Raw genomic sequence first — 14691 nt, forward strand, 5'->3', positions numbered from 1 at the left:
CATGATCCTTGAGGTTCCTTCCAACCCTGGCCATTCTGTGATTCTGTGGTTCTGTGAAAAAATGCATAACGTGAACTTCAAACAAAGAAATTAAACATCACTGAGAGAAGCCAATACATCGTGGTGAGGATGGTGTAGCTATAATTCAGACTTGAAATAGATACTTAGGAAGGCAGTTTTGTGGCAATTATATAATAGATTAGGCAGAAGCAAAAGTTTTACATTAAAAACCTGCACAACCAGTTCAATTTCTTTTCCTTCTTTTTTTAACCACTCACTGGCAGTGTGTCAACAGATGAAGTTTTGGTAGAAAATTGTGACTAACCTGTGTGGCTGGAAATAGGACTCTTAGGAATGGAGGATGCTGCCGGAGCAGTGTGACCTGCAGCCCAGGTTGCAGCTGGCTTACACTAGTTGTGTTACACTTGTGTATCTGCCTTTCTAGACCTCTTGTGAAGGTAAGATAATTATAAATTCTCTACAGTGTCATAGTCAGTTGCCACAAATTTGTATTTACAATGCAAAGGTGGATTCCTTTTGCTCATTCTTGCACCAGTTTAGCCCAGATCTAAACTGAAGAGAGGGATGAGCCGAGGGGCTGCTGTGGCTCCTCCTACTTAGAGAGGCTGCCATCATGGGCACACAGAAGCTGAGAGCGGTTCCCCCAGAATGGGAATGCTCTTGCAGTCAAAATTGTCCCTAAAAGGCCCTTGCTCAGGAAGCCTTCTGAGGTGACATTGCAAGGTTGGGTGGTGACACTGAACCTAATTCCTGTGGCTTTTGCCTACAACACCAAAATGTCAGCAGGCCATATATCACCACAGGGTGCTGGGGTCATGATGGGTGTGTGCCAGGCACACAAACCTGACTGCCTGTTTTGTGACCAGGAAGCGCTCGTGAGGGGTGTGTGGCAGGAGCTAGGAGAAGGCCTTTTATTCCCCTTGATTGATTTGTTTGGATTCAACTTTTTCATGCTCTCATCAGTTCATCTGGGGGTTGTTTACTTTGTTTTGAAGGGTGTGCTTGAAATCCCCGTGCTTTGGGTTGGACAGCTGTCTTGTCAAGTGGAGGAGGTCACGAGGCTGCTCTGGGGATCCACATTGGGTGTAGGGTCACCTGCTTTCCAGGGAAAGCCCACAGCGAGGTTTTGTACCTGATAACAAATGAGATAGTGTGGTTTATGAAGATTTAATTATAGAAATATCTAGGAGCACCTTATCTAGTACTCACCCACCTTCATTATCTGAAACTTTAGAGCAGGGCTGAGCCTGCTAAACTACAGAGGACACAAAGATCTATGCAAATTCCTATACCAAAATTCCCATGCAGCCTTGGGCAAACATCAGGTTTTATTTTCCATCACTTCCACTTGTTACAGGGAGCTCTGCTCTGGGATCTCAGCTGAAGACCTTCATGCTTTGAGGAACTTTCGCTAACAGAGTACTGCTTTTTCTTCAGAGCAGATTGCTGGAGGTCAGCAATCACTCTGTATGTGGGGATCATGTCTCACAGAGCCTGCCCTGTCTTAATATAGACTTGAAAGTTCACAAGGACCAAAGGATGTGAGGGCAATAGCTGGTAGGCAAACAGTATAGAAGCTACTAGCTGCCTTGCCTTCCAGTTCCTTCCTGTCGCCTACACTGCCACGAGGTTTCTTTTTAGCAGAATGAGTAAGCTTTAATAACAATTGTTTCCATAAATGCAGAGAGTGTTAATCTCCCTGTTGCCAGTACTCCTTGTAGTGGTTGTTGACAGGTGACTCACTTGCAACTGGATGTTGCACCATTTCAAGGTACAAATTTCAGGAGCCCTGTTCAAATGACTACAGCAAGCTGTGGGCTGCAAGTGCAAAACACTTCTAAAAGTGTTTTGGCTCTAAAAGAGGCTGCCTCAGAATTCAGTGAGCACAAGCCAGGAGTATAATCTCAGAATGTTCATGGCAAAATGGTTCAGGAAATGCAAAACTAGCTTTTACTTTGCTCAAAATGATATCTGTGTATGTGTGTGTGTAAGTATGAAAATGGGAGTAAATGGTCTTGTGGATGCCATCATCTTTACAGTGCTAAAATAATTAAGAAACTGCAAATGGAGCAAAAATTGCCTGGTGTCCTTATGTGTGTGCATCCTCTTAATATGAGGAATTTCAGAAGCAGGTGGGGGCTTCCTGTGAAGCCCAGTTTGAACCTGCACAGTCAGGGAAATATCCACTACCTGGTTGTTTTTGGGGATAGAAGGGTGTAGACACTCGTAATGTTTGATGATTGCTTTATAAAATGGAGATACTGAAAGCTTTCTGTGCACCATGTCCTGTGGGGGCTCTGAAATTCCCTCCCAAGCAGGACGTTTTTTAACACGCCGGTGGCTTTTGTTTAGGTTTTAACACCTGAAGTTGAACATGAAGCAAGTCAAAAATCATGTGTTTTTTATGAGGCCTTCAGGGAGGTGAGGTCTCAGTAACATGAGGGATCCAGTGGCACTGTCAGAGCACTCAGGAACTGAAATCAAGATCCTGTTTTTCCCTCAGAAACACTGCTTCGAAGTTATAGCTCTCAAAATTTTCAACATGTGGCAAGCTGTGATTTTTATCTTTACAGTTTCCTAGGAAGTCCGTCATACAAACTGCAGACCACACCACAGTAGATCAATCACTTGTTGAACAGAACGGATGTATAATACAGGCACTCTTACCAGGCAATAGAGGAATGCCTCTATTAAATCCTTCCTTTTGAAAGGCCAAGAAGAAAATCGATGGATGGATTTATTTAGTTCCTATATTTTCTCGTCTTCTCTTCCTTTATTCTCCCTTCTGTCTTCTGAATTTCATGAGAGCCTCAGATCTTGGAACAATACTGATTTTATGGTGTCATTACTTAAATGTATTACCCGAATGTACTACTCTAATGTGTGAAAAATTTTTCTTTTGCCAACAAACAAGGGGAATACAAGGAGCAAGGGAAGCATATTGCTACTTTTATTTGCTTTACTTCTTCAGTGAAAGATGTGTGTGTTATTTGATTCATGAATCAGGTGAATAGTTTAAAATTTTTCTTCATAGATATTGATCCACTTTCATGAAAAGTACAGTAACCTATCTTCACATCCACAAAGAAAACATGTTCTTTTTTTTCATTCTAACCCAATCCTTCAGTTGCTTTAAATCCATTTTTTTAATAACATCATTGTCTTCCAGGTCTAAATAGTCACACTGCAAAACTCTATAATATTGATTTTTTTTTTTTTTCTGAACAGCTGTTCCATAATGTCTGACTACAGTGATTTGCTAGTATCCTCTGAAGCCCTTCTGAACCTCTAAATATCATAAAATGAAATAGATATTTTCAATGAATTGTTATGAACAAGTTTGCAAACTCCAGCTGTAGGAGTTGTATAGACTGTGTTGCTGCCTAAAACCTTGAAAGCTGAGGATTTCTGAAACAAAAGTGACCTCCAGTGGTCACAGACATTAGTCATGGCTGATGCCTACTATTTCTCTTTCTCTTGTTAGAAAAGAAGCAATAGGATAATTCTCAATCTGTGCCTTTTCTAGCACTGCCTCCTATGCCATCATGGTTGATTAAACTGTTCCTTATTTCCAGGTGCTCTGTATACCAATGGGCTTGCTAACCAGAATGAAAGTTTTTCATTACTTTACCTTTTCATCAGTGTTGTATACCTCAGGAAAGTTTTTTTGTTTTTGTGCTATGCTTGGGTTTATCTGCCCCATAATCTTTGCTCAGTTTCTGTGTGTAGTACAGCTTTGGTGCTAATATCCCCCATATAGAGTGGAATAGAGTTTTGAGTAAACAAATAATGAGAGAATATACTATCAGACATCTCAGGGGTCATTTCCAGATATTATGCTGGCAATTAGGAGTTCTGCAAAGCTTTGCTAATAAAATCACTAACTTTCCTTTAAAATCTGGAAACTGATACATTTCTCTGTGGACTCATCTTTTCTTTGGTGTTTGAAGGCAGAGAAGCATAAGGCAGAGGTGTAAGCTGGGGCTTTGTTGGATGTCACAGAATCACAGAATCATAACTGTTGGAAGGGAACTTTGGCAATCATCTAGTCCATGGGTATCCAACCTCTTTGTTTACATGGGCTGCACTGAATGAAGAGGAATTGTCTTGGGCGACATTATGCGTAGGTCACTAAGAAAGTAACGCTTGGGTTGGACATGCCTCCTTTCGTCCAACCTCCCTGACAAATCAGCTTCTCTATGGTAGGTTACACAGAAAAGCATCTCAGCAAACACCTCTGAGAAATCTGTAGAGTTCAAGGATCATCTTTCAGCTCATATATGTGAGCCCCCAGCTTTTGCTTAGAGGTTTTTATAAGGCATCTGATGGGGAGCTTTCATACAGAGGAATGTTTAAGAAATTCAGTAGTAATGCAGTAGTAAAACTATTCATGTGAAGAACTTGAAGAAGAGTTTTCCCACTAGTATTTAATTATTCTGCATCTTTACATCCTCAGACTGGTTTCACTGGCCACGTCCCAACATTTTTGGCAGGTCAGTGAAAATGCAAGTCATTGCAATTTGAACTGATTTAAAGAAAAACAGAAGTGACCTTTGATAAAAATGTTTAGATGTTCATAAATCCCTTCCTTTGGAAATTTTATTTTGTATGTACAACAGAAGCAATGACTTCAGTGTAAGCCAATTAAGACTTCTGTCTAAGATTGAGAAACAAAGGGCAGCTCTTGGCCTAAGCCCTGTAGGGCTGGCCCAACACAGGGTGACAAAGCAAATTTCCCCAGTGCTGCTGGATGAAGTTCAGCAAACCACTGCAACTTTCTCAGTTACTCCATCTGCTAAAAGGGGATTATGGTAATAACATCTTTTGTAACATGCTTTGAGATTCATGGAGGCAGTTCTTTACGTAACAGAGGGATTGAATAAATAGATTGTAAATATACTAACGCTTTTGTTTTCTTCCTATGTAAAAAGCTACATAACAGATGAGAGTTAAAAGGATGGAAGAAGGAGGTTTGCTTATTTTTATTTTATTCCTCCCTTCTGCTTCCCTCTACCAGCTTCATTATGTTTGTAAGGCAGGAGTAAGTGAAGATGTTCACAACATCTCTGCAGTGACAAATTTGGATATAAACTGTGTCATAAAGCTTAAGTTTTGCTCAAAATTGATAGTCCTTCTCTCTCTTTCCCCTTGCCCTTCCAGGGTGATACTTGTGCACAGCCAGGCCTTAATGGTACAGATGAGAACGTGTACTTTCCTGTGACACTTTTTTATGTGACAAGCCCACTGATCTCTGTCTATCTTCTTCCTCCTCTTTATGAGCACTGCACAAATCTCAGTAGATTAGAGAATGATACAGAAATCTGTGATATTCCTGAGGATCTCTGCAGCACTGACAATGAATAGCAGCAAGGGAATGGGATCTTATCTTGGCCTAACACCACAACAAACAAAAAGGTGGTTTATTAATAGGTGTCTGGCAGACTAACTAATCCCAACACTTAATGACTGAAAAAACAAGATGGAGGCAAGTGTCTAATTTCTTGCTGGCAGTTTGTGCCTAATGGGTGACAGGTTAGTGCTGTGAGAGAAGCAACAGCCAAGTTTCTGACTCAGTTTTCTTAGCAGTACTGGCCATCAGGATAAGAGGGGGAGGTTTCTGTGCCAGATGTGAAAAAGTTATGAAATAAGTGTTAACCCAGCACTAAGATATTTAGCTTTTATACAGCTAGGCACTTTCCTTCTGAAGAAGGTGTATGTAACAGCTGGGCTACATCCAGCCCAACAAAGCTCTCCCTCAGCCTTTGGCAGAAGCCTCCAGGGAAGAGGGCTGCCAAAGGCCAGAGCCACAAGCCTCCAGTCCTTCCTCACGTGGTGGCTGAGGTTCTGCTTCCCCGTGACCTTGCCTCTCATTTTCCCATGGACTCATTTCAAATGCAGCCATGTCAGAGGGAGGGCAGAGGCTGCTGCTTGGGTTTTGATTACATTCGGGCTCAGTGGAAATAGAGCAGTGCTCCCCCTGAAGGGTTCATATTCTAATAAACCCTTTGGAATAAATCAGTCCTTGAAAACATCTCTACTTCTCCACTGCCTATGGAGAACACAGTCAGCTCTCTTAGGCTTTGGCCAAGGTTAGGGAAGATGCTGATAGCTGGGAATCTGCATGACACTGCTATGCTGGAGTGGTTCCTCACTTTCATTCCTCACTGTCAGCAATCATTGAAAACTGACCAGACTTTTGAATCATGGTATCACAGAATCATACAATCATTAAGATTGGAAAAGATCACTAAGATCATCTGGTCAAACTATCGACCCATCACCATGACCACAAAACCATGTTTCTAAATTGAAAACTTCAGGAAATCCCCTCTCTTCTGTGATTAAGGAGGACTGCACAAAAGAGAGATTCTGGCACAAACTTTTTGTTTTGTCCTTTTATAATGTGTAACAAAGTGGACCACAATAAAGCCACTGAGCTCTGGTGAAAACAAGCAAGCAATAGTAAAAAAAAGTAAGTCTTAGTGCACATTCTCCTCCTTTGTAAGCCCTGGAATAATTTAATGCTGATAAAAATGAGGCAGCTTTGACTGCTGTAGTGATTTTCAGCATGCATTTATGTCTGTTTTCATTTTTCCGTTATCCATGAGAGTTTGCTGAAGAAAAGCTGATTTCATTTCATGGAGCTGCAGCCCCTGCTGGAAGCAGTGTGCTTTAAGCACAGTACAAAGGAAAACGTGTCATATGGGAAAAAACTGTGAAAAATGGTAAAGGAGAAAGAACAGCAAGCTACTATGGAAAGTCCCTTCCTATGACAGGCCAGAGGACTATTTATATGATATTTTAGAGAAGCCAGGTGGGTCATGCTCTAACAAAGCGGCTTCTTCCTGTTGATTAGAAAGGGAATCCTGACATAACCACCTTCATTATGAATGTCCAAGGTAAGTGGGCAGCCCTAGGTTCTGATCCTCCTGAAGAAAGGTGGCCCTGAAGTTAGGGGAACCATTCTCTGTCCTGGAAGCCAGAATTGCACAACCAGGCTGAGTATAACAGGGTGATTAAACATCATGTCTACTGCAGGCACTCTAAATCAAGTGCTGTCTTATTTAAACACTAAGAAACCATGAATGAAAACTCTGACCTGAGTGAAACAGGCTCTGAAAAGGTGTAGTCCTGTGTTGTCACCTGAAGCAGAATACAAGTAACTGGATCTGTGTGCTTGCTCTTTGCAGAAATCCCTTCACACAGGAATAATTACATGAACAACATTATTTAATAAACAAAAATCAAGAAAATACCCTGATCCTGTTCCAGTGAACAGATTATCCCTTTTTTTCATTCTGTCACCTTCTGCTCACTGCCTGATCTGTGAAGTTAATTACAAAAATGGATCCTGCTAGCCTGGAGTATCTATGACATCCTTGATCATCTCACTGGGTATTGGAAGAGGTTTATCAGCACAGATCTCATAGAATCATAGAAGCATAGAATGGCCTGGGTTGAAAAGGATCATAATGATCATCTAGTTTCAATCCCCCTCCCAACCATTAGACCAGGCTGCCCAGAGTCACATCTCACCATATAATTCTTAAACTGCAAATCCAGAAAAGAGAGAGCCTCAGATCATTCCTGAAAGCAGGTTCTTATTGCTGGTTTAGTCCTGCATGTCTTCACTACCAGCACAACATCAACAGTAGCTTCATCAGTGTAGAAGAGATGATTGTAAAGAACACTGGAAGATATTTCTTTCTCCCAGGGTCAGCCAACCCCACATGGAGCATATGCTGGCAATGTAAACTGTATGCTCTACAGCAGGGGCATCTGTGAAGCTTCACTCATAGCCTGAAGAAAAGTGATATCACTTTTAATAACAAAAGAGAGTGCTAGATGCCAGGCTGCTTTAAGCAAAATTCTGAGGAAAATAGGAGGAGAGGCAAAAGGAAACTGTAATGATACAATTCGGTTGCATGTTGGAATAATTTCAAAGCCAACCCAATTATTTAAATGTTAAGTAAAGCTCATTAAGCCGAAAGGACTGTTAATGTGATTTAAAATATTTCTAAAGATTCTTAAGGCTTTACATATAAACAAGTATTAAACTTGCAGCACGGAAGTAAAACAGTTCTGTCCTGCTGCATTCTGATGTTCCTGCCCAAGAATGTGAGTCAAAAGCTTCCTCTTGCTCTGCACGTGCTGTTTTTCTACTATTCAGCAATTCTGATTGGCTTTTACGATCGCCTCCTTCTTCCTAGAAATAGTCCTGAACAGCATGTAGTGTTAGGGAGAAAAACAAATCTCACACAACAAAAAGCACACTTAGGCTCTCCTCCTCCCTATTTTCTGACTCCTGGACAAAATCCAGTAGGGAGCAGCTTCCAAAGTCTATTTCTGAACTTGTATTTACTTTTATGTGTACGTAGTCTTTACTACATGTGAACCCTATGTTGTGATGCAAGGAACTGGGAACCTTCATTAACCACGAGAAATACAGTTTCATGACAGGAGGCTGAGGTTACCTGAGTTGCTCACAAAGCACAGAAGACCTGTGACAGTGCTAGCCACAGTGGAGGTGTCCAAACTTTGTGGCTCACCAAGAGATCATAGAATCATAGAAACATACAATGGCCTGGGTTGAAAAGGACCACAATGATCATCTAGTTTCAACCCCCCTGCTATGTGCAGGGTCACCAACCACCAGACCAGGCTGCCCAGAGCCACATCCAGCCTGGCCTCGAATACCTCCAGGGATGGGGCATCCACAGCCTCCTTGGGCAACCTGTTCCAGTGCCTCACCACCCTCTGTGTGAAAAGATATAGAATTGTTTTTCTTCTGCTGTTGTTTCCACTCCAGAAACCTGATCCTGGGACAAAAATCCCATCCTCTCTGTACTACAAAGATACCACATTCTACAAAATGACCTAAGCTTACTCCCTAAAATGCAGTGGCTATCAAATCCCCTTTACAAACTGAAGGTTACATATAAGACAATTACATATTTTTACAGCACTTAGCAATGTGCATGTGAGGCTGCAAGATTTGACTGCATGAAATGTTGAAAGAATCATGACAAAGCTATCTATTTTTTTTTTGTTTTGCCAGATGACAATCAGATGAACTTTAATTCACTTGCAATTTAATACAGGCTTATTATCACTTTTTCATGAAGCCTTATCTTGAAACGTGATGGACACATTACTTCCTTGGTACATTTGCTGACTCTGGGATGTAACTTAGTATTTAGATATCATCTTTGGACTCTATGCCACAAACTGAGATTTGCGGCAAAATTTAATCATCTCTGAATACCCAGCATTCCGATAGAAGGCTTGCTTCAAATCAGTGGATAAAGGGTTGGGGAAGCCACCACCTGCAGTCTAGAATAAGTGTGGTACCATGTGGAAACCTTTGCCTATGAGCAGGTAAAGTGAGGCAGAGCTGATTTGCAAGGTGTGTGACCTGATTTGCAAGGACCCAGGTGTGACCATTATCTTTGACTTGCTACCATGTTTATACCACACTACAGAAGAAGCTGCATTAATTAAAGGGTTCAGTTCATCACATGTAAGGCTCATATGGCTTTTCAGTATGCAGCACTCAATTTTGTCTGCCATCTTCCTGATCTCAGCCACAGTTAAACCTCATGCCCAGATTTACACGAAGAATAAATGGGATCAGAGAAACACTCATTTTCTTACAGCCTTTCTGAAATCCAAGCCCCCCCCTCATCACCTCCACTCAAGCTTTGATAAGTTGTATGTGAACTATGGAAAAATTTACTAGCAAGAGAAAACACTGACGGACTGTGCCTTTGTTACCTGAGCAGCACACAGCAGTACTGCACTTCCAACAATTTTTATGGCTTATTTTGGATGCTGTGGAACCTGGGGATTCAGCATGTGTCACAAACCCAGTTTCTCAAGCCTGTAAACAAGACTTCTCTGGTTTGAGCTCTGCTGTTGTACCTGTTTGACCAGAATATGTCTGATCTAAGCCACTAGCTTCTTAATATCTCCTTCCTTTTGTCTTTCTGAGGGTCCTGTGTACGTGACTGAACTCGTATCTGGTGTCACAGCATGAAAGCCAATAGGGAAGACATACATTCAGTCTGTTCTCTATTTATTGTGAATAATCAAATGTTTCCAGACTTTTCATGGGTGTAAATCTCACTTTCTGCTGATTTTCAAATCCAGCTCTGAACCCCTCAGCGTCATATTTAACCGTGAGTCCTGGACAACTCAAAGTTTGCTACCAGGCTGAGACCAATATGCAAGGACACATAAGCAAATAGCAGCACTGGGCAACTTCTCAATTTGCCAGATTTTTGCCCCCCACTGAGGATAAGGCAGTTATGCTCCACTCCTCACTGTAACCTTCCTCTGGTGAAAGGTGTTTGTGGGATTTCTGGGTGGTTTGGTGGTAAGCTGCCATTTCTAGACATGACCACAAAGCTGCCCTGGGCAGGAGAAGGCAAAGAGGCCAGAGACTCTGGAAAAGGCAGAGAAGGTGTGATGATCAGGTGATGTGGTAATATCACCTCATGAAACACCTTTTGGTAGCCTGGGGTGGTGCCTAAAAGGAACACAGCCAGGTGCAGCATTAACTGCAGTGATTAGAATGTCTGTTAAAAGCAAGGAGAAGGCATGACAGTGGGGCCACTCTGCCAGCCAATGGAGGCAGCATTCAAACATGCTCCTTCAGCAGAATGGTGTGCTGAAGATGAGGAAATGGACTCAATCAGCCGTCAGTAGATGTATCATAAGCTTTCAGATAAACAACTTATCATTTTATCTGTAGGTGACTAACGTGAGATTAAAAATGGAAGGAAGCTCAGGAGAAAGAATTCAGTTAAAGCTAAGGCTGGATATTCATACAAAACAAGTGCATTTCTAACACTGGCCCTGTGATCTCATGCTTTAACCCTGTGCTGGAATGAATTCAGTGAAGTGTCTGGCAAAATAATTTACTTGCTGTGTAGCATTCCTCCTCCAGTCTTTATTCCTACTTTTACCTCAAAGTCATTCTCAAATGTGGTTAGAAAACTGCCATGCCTGGCCTGGGCTCTGCTGCAGGTCAGAGCAATCTAATTGTCCTCTACTCCCGCAGCAAGAAGACTGGAGCTCTAGGACAAAAACGCAAAACATTTTTTAGGTTAGAGACTAGAAACATTCAGCATAGTCTAAATTTTAAAGTGGTTTAGGAGCATGAGATAGAGCAGAATGTAGCTATCTGTATTTTCAGCAGTAACAGGGGCAGGGGGAACACACTTGCACAGCCGGAGCTGCCCTGGCCACCATGTTGTTCTGAAGCAACGCAGGCTTTCGGGGCTAGACAAGTAAGGGTGCTCCAAATCATTTGGGATCTTCCTGCCCTGTAATCATGCCTATAATTCAATGTGACCTTGCAGCTACTGAAATGTTTGTGGATAATGGCTCTTTTTGCTGGGGACAGATGTTGAAGGTCAAGTGACGCAAGAGAGCAGAAAGAGTTTCTTGTTGGGCCTCCTCAACTTCACACAATGCAGTGTGACTATGATTTTCACTTTACAAAGGACATAAATGGTGCTTTAGTCCCACATGTGACCTCCTACAGGCCAGCAGCTGCATTTTGTAGGCTTTTTGTAGAAACGTAGATAGTAATACTTTGACTCTAGTGAACTAAGTTCAGACTTTTAGCTAGGAACTCATGCAGGTTCTGACAGAGCTCTCTTTAGTTATGTTTCTGACATAGTTTCTGAGAATATTAACCCATTCTTTGAATCACTTATTGATGACCTAATCTTCACCTGACTCTAGCCACACCTCTCCAGGAAAGCTTAATCTTGTCTGTCAAATTTGACTAGTCCAGATACTATAAAATGGTTTTATTTCCATATCAGGAAATCATCATTTAGAAAGGAATTTGGCCATGCACTGAATCTAGGATTGTCATCTTATCTTATAAGAGGTCATTCCTTCTTTGCTGTTGAAAAGAGACTCTGTAGTGGAGATAACATCACCTTATCTAAGAAACTAGCTCTGTTTATCTATGAAAGAATAGACCCATTGCTCAGAGCTATGCACTCACACTAGAGAAAATGTAAGTCACCTCTGAGCATCAGAGGTGGGTCTCATAATCATTTTTTTAAATCAGATGCCCTTCAGGGGAAGAAATACATTGTTTCTCTCTTGTACTGGCAGGAAGGAAAAGAAGACATACACTGTGCACTTAACTACCTTAGGAGGCATTATTACCGCAAGAACCAGATTTAAATGAGGTGAGTAAATCATAAATGATTAACTTTGTTTACAACATCTGCTGCAATCAGCGTGATGAGTTAATCAGTGGTCAGGTGATGTCATGCAACTGAGTTGGAAGTTTGAGACAGAAGAACCTTGTAGATCACCTATCCGGTTCCTGGGTTATTCTGCCTTTGTTCCCTGCAGTTTGTGCCTGCTCTATTTTCTCAGTCAGATTGAAAGCATCTCATGTGACAGGGTTTTGTTACCAGTTTCTGAATTTTTCCACTGTGAGATTTCATTACTAGGAAAGAGCTCCTAAAAATGCAGCCTCATCCTGCTGTGTCATTTTATCACAAAACAACAGAATACAAGGCTGGGAGATACTTAGTGATCATCTGGTTCATTTCTATACCTAAAGGCAAATTCAACAAGAATTACAACATTTCTGACAAATGTGTGTTTACCCTGCTCTGAAAGATCTTAGCCTCTTCCTGCAATCCATTCCAGAGCTTGCCTACCCCAATATTATAATTTTCCTAATGGCTAAATGCTTCCTGTTGCATTTTGTCCCTTCCACATCTCCATCTCTCTCCCAAGGAGACAAGGATTACAGTTGTGACATTTACATTTTCCTTGTAGTCTTTTTACACATGCTAGTGATGGGATGAAGTACAGACTAATTTTTCTCCTGCAAATGTCATGCCGTAACATGTTATCTCTGAATCTTCTCATCTTCTATGAGCTGTAAGAATTTTTCATCCTCTGATTCTTAAATGTATCATATTTAGCTGGGAAAAGTACACCTTGGCTTTATGCTTCTAGATGGGCAAGACAGGGTTATAAAGTCTCTACTTAAAAAAAAATAAAAAAAAAAAGCTGATAAGCAGATTTAGTGCTTTGCACCACAAGTTACAGTTTTGTCATGAATATTAAGTACTTTTCCCTAACAGCTGAGGATGACATTATTCCTGTTCAACAGCAGGAGAACTGACCAACAGTGCTTGTGGTACACCCATAGGCCTGGAAGAAAGCCCAGGTAGCTCTGAGACGTGAGCCTTTGGCTATATGGCTGCAAGTCAGCTAAGCAGTGGTAGGATTTTGATGCTGCGTGGCATGATGGAGTCACTTCCACATTATTTCAGACCCGAATACTGGCTGGCCCCTTTCCAGTGGCCTGTTGGAAATGCCTTGTGCTCATGGTTGAGGCTGGGCTGGGGCCACAGGCATGCCAAGTACTGGTCTGGTCTACCAACGTCAGGGCAGAGATGAAGCTGTTCCAGCAACTCTGCCTGCGTCCTGCCTCTGTTTAGTTTTCTGCTACAGGAATAGCTTGTGTCCTATTTCACTGGCTTAAGCACAAGGTCATCTTCTCCCTATGTTATCTTTGTTCCCTGAGGTCAGCAGATGCTAGCATAGCTGAAGGAGGGATTTAATGCACTGAGTATCTACATTAAAACAATTTTAAATCATGTCAGTTTGCATTTCCAAGCCCATTAAATAGGAAGTGCAGATAGTTAATTTGTAACAGTCAACTTGAAAAAGATGACACACTAAACAATGAATAAAAATCATTCAATAAAAACTACTTTTTCTCATTGATTACAGGACTAAATGAAAGCAGTTTGGGGTTGTTTTTCAAATGCAAGCAAGAACAGATACTAGACAACTCTAAAGATCAAATACTTAACTGCAACATTAACTGTTCTAAACAGCTGGCAGGGATCCTGGAGAGTCCCGTGGTTGTTACACCAGTGCACAAAGAATGTTTCACAGGACTGTCTCTGATCAATGTTTTTCAGAGGGAGTGAATGAGAAGGCAGCAACACTATTGTACAATTACCGACTTGTTGCAACACACTGTTGACTTCTCTGCTAATGAAATGTACTGTTTTCTTGTGGCAGTTCCTAGTATTGTGTTCTCGAGATTTATTTCTTTAATCTTGGCTGTGGTTTATGGGGAACTTTGTTATTAACAAAGACAGAAAGACAGCAGGAAAGGAAAAGGAGGAGAGAAGAAGACAACAAAACAAAGAAGAGAAAGAAAAGGAAAAAAATAAATGTCATTCTAATTCTTTCATGAAAATAGCTCTACTCATCTGAGCTATTTTATATCTGTGTGGTCTGCATATTAGACAGCAAAAGTTGAGGGAAGTGGAAGAAGGAATGAATTAGTACAGAAAACCCTTCAGAGCTGATCCTTCCTTCCCATCTCCAAAGCAGATCTCCTGGACCCAGCAGTGTGCAGAAGTAGCAGACTGCTACCCCGAGTGGTTCTGCATTTCCCAGGTGATTTCCTGTGGGAAATCCTGAGGCTGCAGCCAAATTGTAGGGAAGGCATTTTCTGGGGAGCGGTACTAGCTGTAGTTCTCCAGACACTGGATCTATCTACAGCTCTTTGAAAGGGTAGGCAGGACAAGGGGAAATGGCTTTAAGTTGACGGAGGGAAGATTTAGGTTGGATGTCAGGGGGAAGTTCTTTACAGAGAGAGTGGTG

The 14691-nt window shown here is 41.6% G+C and overlaps 1 protein-coding gene across 1 annotated transcript in view; it reads left to right on the forward strand.

The window, feature by feature from the left end:
• GREB1 (growth regulating estrogen receptor binding 1) overlaps positions 1-14691 on the forward strand; it is a 51274-nt gene that overhangs the window by 333 nt on the left and 36250 nt on the right.

This window comes from Meleagris gallopavo, chromosome 2 (assembly GCF_000146605.3).
Source record: "Meleagris gallopavo isolate NT-WF06-2002-E0010 breed Aviagen turkey brand Nicholas breeding stock chromosome 2, Turkey_5.1, whole genome shotgun sequence".
Classification (NCBI taxonomy): Eukaryota; Metazoa; Chordata; class Aves; order Galliformes; family Phasianidae; genus Meleagris; species Meleagris gallopavo.